At 38.9% G+C, this 6442-nt stretch overlaps 1 pseudogene; it reads left to right on the forward strand.

Annotated features, from left to right (window-relative positions):
* The first annotated feature begins 5914 nt into the window (after positions 1 to 5914).
* On the forward strand, positions 5915 to 6237 carry LOC117797377 (annotated as a pseudogene).
* Positions 6238 to 6442: the final 205 nt, after the last annotated feature.

A 6442-nucleotide genomic window follows, 5' to 3' on the forward strand; every position in this document is an offset into this window, starting at 1 on the left:
GGTTGTGGTCTCAGGGTCATGAGGTCAAGCCCCAGTTCAGGCTCTGCACAGGGTGGAGTCTGCTTGGGATTCTCTCTCTCCCTCTCCCTGACCCCTCCCCCTGCTCCCGTTTTCTCTCTCTCTCTCTCTCTCTTTCTCTCAAATAAATAAATAAATACGTTTTTAAAAAGAGTTAAATGAGTTTATCATGTCAAATTTTTTATTTTGAGATTATTATAGATTAATTGGCATGAGGTTGTGAGACATAATACAGAGAGACCATGTGCCATTTACTAAGTTTCACCCAATGGTAATATCTTGCAAAACTTGGTAAAATATTACAACCAGAAAAAGATGCTGACATAGTCAAAATACAAAATATTTCCATCCCCTGAAGAATGGCTCCTGTTGTCCTTTTCTATCCATAGCCACCTTCTTGCCCTACCCCCTCCACACACATCCTGAGCTCTGGCAACCACTAATCTGTTTTCTATTTCTATAATTTTGTCATTTCAATAATGTTATATAAATGGAACCATACAGTATGTAACTTTTGGGGATTGGGTCTTTTGCTCAGCATAATTCAGTAGAAAGTCATCTAAGTTGTCATATCCATCAATAGTTCATTCTTATTACTGCTTAATAGCATTCCATGTTATGGATGTGTCACAGTTTGTTTGGCCATTCACCTGTGGAAATATACCTGAATTGTTTAAAATTTTTGGCTATTAAGAATAAGGATGCTATGAACATTCATTTATAGGGTTTTATGTAACCAGAGTTTTCATTTCTTTGGGATAAATGACCAAGAATTAATTTGCTAGGTCATATGGTAGTGCATGTTTAGTCTATAAGCTGCCGAAGTGTTTTCCAGAGAGATTTACTATTTTACATTCCAACTGCAATATATAAGTGATCCAATTTCCCTGAGCCTTCACAAGCATCTAGATACTAGTTCTTTGTGAGATAAGTAGTTTGCAAATATTTTCTCCTTATCTGTAGCTTGTCTTCTTTATAGGGCCTTTTGCTGAGCAAAAGTTTTAAAATTTGATGCTGTGTAACTTATCAGTATTTCCTTTTATGGATCATACTATTGGTGTCAAATACATGAACTCTTTGCTTCATCCTAGAAGTCCAAAGGTTTTCCCCTATGTTTTTCTAAAAGTCATATAGTTTTGCATTTTACAATTAATTTTGTGATCCATTTTGAGTTAAGTTTTATAAAAGATATGAGACTCAGGCAAGGGTTCATTTTGCTTATTTATGTCCAATTGTTCTACCATCATCTGTTTAAAAGGTTATCCTTGGGGCGCCTGGGTGTCACAGTTGGATGACTCTTGGTTTCAGCTCAGGTCATGATCTCAGGGTCGTGACATCAAGGCCCACATCGGGCTCCACCATGCTCAGCATGGAGTTGGATTGAGATTCTCTCTCGCTCTCCCTCTGCCCCCCCACTTGTGCTCTCTCTTTCTCTCAAATAAAGAAATCTTTTAAAAAATTTTTTTATAAAGTTTATCCTTACTCCATTGAATTGCTTTTGCAACTTCAACAAAAACCAATTGTACATATTTGTGGGTGTCTATTTCTGAGTTCTCTATTTTCTTCCACTGGCTATCTCTCTGCCCATACCATGTTGTTCTGATTACTCTAGATAGATAGTAGGCATGTATCAGGTAGAATAATTACTCGTAGTCTATTTTTTCTCAAGATTGTTTTAGATATTCTAGTCCTCTGTGAAACATGTGGTTTGCTTCTGTCCTTCCATATGAATTTTAGAATCATCTTTCTATGTCTACAAAATGTGCTGTAATGTGAATAGGAATGTTATTAAACCCATAGATCAGTTAGAGAAACTTGACATATTTACTATGTTGAATTTTCTAGTTCATGGACATGGTAAGTCTTTCCAATTATTTAGGTCTTCTTTGCTTTTTTTCATCAATACTTTGTAATATTTAGCATACAGATCCAGTATGCGTTTAATTAAGTTTATACCTAAATATTATTTTTTTCTCTGGGGTGCTTATAAATGCTATAGTGTTTTAAATTTAGTTTCTACATATTTATTGTCAGTATATAGAAATTCAGTTGATACTTGTATGTTGATTCTGTGGCTTGATGCATTGTTGAACTCATTAATTCTATGAGTTTTTTTGTAGATTCCTCGGGATTTTCACATAGACAATCATGTCCTCTGGGAAAAGAGACACTTTTACTTCTTTCTTTCCAATTAGAAAGCCTTTTATTTCTTTTTCTGGCCCTACTGCAATGGCTTGAACTTCCAGCAATATATCAAATGGGAGCGATAAGAGCAAGCATCATTTCCTTTCTCCCATTCTTAGGTGAAAATCTTTCACTACTAAGTATGTCATCTATAGGTGTTTTTGTAGATGCTTTTTTATCACATTGAGAAAGTTCCTCTCTATTCTTCATTTTCTGAAAACTTTTATTGGAACTTGGTGATGGACTTTATTCTGAAGGCATCAGAAAAGTATAGAAGAGGTTTTTTTTTTTATCAACAGATTTCAGTGCTTGGGGTGAATGATCTGGCATTTCTGCCAAGATGGACTGATTATATCCAATAATGGGTCAATATCCAAAATATGTAAAGAACTTATACAACTCAAAACCAAAAAACCCAAATAATCCAATTAAGAATGGGAAGAAGACATGAACAGACATTCCTGCAAAGAAGACATACAGAAGACCAACAGACACATGAAAGGATGCTCACATCACTCACCATCAGGGACATGCAAATCAAAACCACAATGCAATATGACCTCACACCTGTCAGAACAGCTAAAATCAAAAATACAAGAAACAACTGTTGGAAGGATGTGGAGAAAAGGGAACCCTCACACACTGTTGGTGGGAATGCAAACTGGTGCAGCCACTGTGGAAAACAGTGTGGAGGTTTCTCAAAAAATTAAAAATAGAATGATCATATGATCCAGCAATTCCACTACTGCGTATTTACCCAAAGAAAACAAAAACACTAATTTGAAAAGATATATGCACTCCATGTTTATTGCAGAATTATTTACAATAGTCAATTTATGGAAGCAACTCAAGTGTCTATTGATAAATGAATGGGAAAAGAAGATGTGGTAAACACACACACGCGCACACACGCGCACACGCACACACACAGGATTATTACTTAGCCATGAAAAAGAATGAATTTACAGAAACATGGTTGTACCTAGAGGGTATAATGCTAAATGAAATAAGTCAGTCAGAGAAAGACAAATGCCATATGATTTCACTCATATGTGGAATTTAAGAAACAAAACAAATGGACAAAGAAAAAAGAGACAAACATAAAAACAGACTCTTAAATATAGAGAACAAACTAGTGGTTGCCAGAGGAAAAGTGGGTGGGGGAGCAGTGAGTGAAATAGGTGAAGGGGATTAACAGTACTATCATGATGAGCACTGAATAATGTATGGAATTTTTAAATCATTATATTGTACACTTGAAATGAATATAACGCTATTAATTATCCAGAATTTTTTATTTAAATTCAATTAGCCAACATATAGTACGCCGTTAGTTTTAGATGTAGTGTTCAATAATTCAACAGTTGCATGTAACACCCTATACTGGAATTTTAAAAATAAGTAAATATATATGTATATATTTTTAAAAGATGGACTGATTGAAAGTAAACAAGGTAGGAAGCTGCTAACTTTTCTTGTGGTCATCCTCTCCTTTCTAGTACTATTCTAAATGTCTTTATTCAGACCCTAGATTAATGAGGAGGGCTCAGGAAGTTAAAATCTGACAGAGAGGAGAAGGTAATAAGCACCCCTAGAAAGGGAAGTAGCCATTTTTAAGCCTGCCTACAAGGTAAAGTACAAGCTTCTTTGTCTATGAAAGGCATTTATGACTGGATCTTAGAAGCTCATCTCCTATTTCAGTAGCAGCAAATTGAGATAACAGATTAGACACTTGGTGGAAATAGCCATGAGAATACTAGAACCTCAAGTTACTCACAGCTCAGCTGGGAAGACAGTCTACAAAATTAACTATAATGTTATGCAAAAAAGAAATAAATGCTTCCCTTTTTTTAGGGGGGCAACCCTCCCTTCCCTCATGCCATTTTGCGTTCTGGCACACTATCCAACCCAGTCAATGTCTCATGTTCCAGAAACTTTCAGACATTTCTTCAGCCCCAACTCCTCTATTAAATTGTATCCACCCTTTCTCTACAATTTCCTCCAGCCAAATCAGAGAATTTGAATAGAGCTAAGATTCTGATGACTAATCATGAGGTAATAAGTTTGTCTACCACTCTCAGATAAAATATTTGCATTTTGTAACTTTTTAAAAATTAAGCTCTACACCTAACGTGGGGCTCAAACTCATGACCCTGAGATCAAGAGTCGCATACTCTACTGACTGAGCCAGGCAGGTGCCCCCAAAATATTTGCATTTTGGCAAAACCTGATTGAGGTGGAATTCCAAGTATAGGCGCTGTATATGTGGCTGCTTATTCTTCCCATATATAGGGCTAACCTTGTAATACAGGATGGTATGCCACAACCACCTGGCTCTGGGAATCAGGTTGAAGTCAGGTAACTCTCCATCGGCTTGCTATAACCAGTAGAGGGATTGATTGGATCACAGAAAGGACCAAAGCTAGACTGTTAACTTGATGTTTGATTTAAGTGCACAGACACTTTCATTTCTGGGCTTCTCTGTGGTGCTCCCTGCCCATCAAGCCACACAGGCAGCAATGTTCTGGACTTATCCCTGTCTGCAGAGTTTCAGGAAAGATTTTTCTGACATTATCTTTATACGATAATGGAATGGAAGGCTTTGTCTTCTACAAAATGGATTTCAGGCAGGCACCAGGGCTTTCTGGGCTGCTCTGTGTCACTCCTATACTCCCATCACAGACAGGCTCAGCCTCCATCACAACTCTGGTAGCCAACTACCCAACATACAATGTCAAAACTGGAAAGTATTTTAATGGTTACTGAATAAACTTTTTCCTTTCACAGACAGGGAAACTGAAGCCAAGACAGGAGCAATGGCCTTCCCAGGGTCATGCAGCAAATTCTATCAAAGCTGGAACAGTGGTTTTCCTATTTCCCCTTATACTATCTTCTTTGCTGCTTGCATTTCTGTGTGGTACTGAGAAAGTTCATGTTTCTTTTGTCTCTAACCCCCTGCCTTCATTCTAGTTTTCAGGACCCAATGCATTGATTAACTAGCCCCAGATCAGATGCCGTCTTCTACGCAAATACTCTTCTTCCTTACTCTCTGCTTACTCTTATATATTCCACTCACTCAGCTCGTGCCAAAGACCACAGTTTTTTGTCACCTATCTGAGCTGGACAAAGTTTTATAGTAATGACCATAGGAGCTTTAGAGCCTGTCCAATCAAGGACCAAAACCATGAATAAGACAGGCCTTGGGGCTCTGAGTTTCCAGCTTATGCTCTTTCTGTCTTTTTCACTTATCACCGACTTTTCACATATATGTGCTTTCTACTTCAGCCAAACCTTGCATCTTCCTAGTTCTATGCTTTTACGTGAAATGTGCTCATTTCAATATAAAGTCCAATTCAAGTCTTACTTCTCCTTGAGCATTCTCTGATGATCACATCATGAGTAATTGTTTCTTTCTCTTGACTCTTCTAGCATTTTAAAAATTATTTCTAGTTGGGGCACGTGGGTGGCTCAGTCACTTGAGCAGCCAACTCTTGATTTCGGTTCAGGTCACGATCTCAGGGTCCTGGTATCAAGCCCTGCCTTGGGCTCTGTGCTCAGCAGGGAGTCTGCTTCGGGATTCTCTCTCTCCCTCTGCCTCTGCCCCTTCTCAAATAAATAAATAAATCTTTAAAAATTTTTAAATAGCATTATTTCTAGGATGCTTACAGTGCTGTATCTTTGAAAGCAGGAGCCATGGTTTATTCATATTTGAATGTATCCTTGGCTCCAGTCCCAGTGGCTGGCACAAAGCAGGAACTCTTTAGTGAAGAAATGGTTCCCAATCTTGGGCTCCTGTGGCCACTGTCTGCAGTCATTCTGCGTGGTCTTGTCTGTATTGACACCGCTGCTGCTGAGGGGCCTGACAGGCCAGCCTAGAGGCTCCTGGTACTGTGTGCCTAGATCCATTCCAAGCCACCACGGGAGGTGCTCAAGACCGTGGATGTTGCCATTGGGCTCACTTCCTGCTTCCTGTGTTTCCTCCTGCCACTGGGCTGGGTCCTGTCACATCTGGAGAGCTACAAGAAGTGGGAGTGAAGGGAGCTGTCCTGTCCCCCACCCTGTGACCTGACCACCCCTGGCCTGTCCTGATCATGTCTGCTGCATTCTTGGCCAGTCTTCTCTGGATCATGTCCTTCAATTACAGTGACCTCTTCTGCAATCATGCACTCTTAATTTCTCCATGGTGACATCCTGGGACTACATATATTGGTTTATAAGGCCCTCCTGGTAAGGTCCTCCT

This window comes from Ailuropoda melanoleuca, chromosome X, assembly GCF_002007445.2.
Source record: "Ailuropoda melanoleuca isolate Jingjing chromosome X, ASM200744v2, whole genome shotgun sequence".
Classification (NCBI taxonomy): Eukaryota; Metazoa; Chordata; class Mammalia; order Carnivora; family Ursidae; genus Ailuropoda; species Ailuropoda melanoleuca.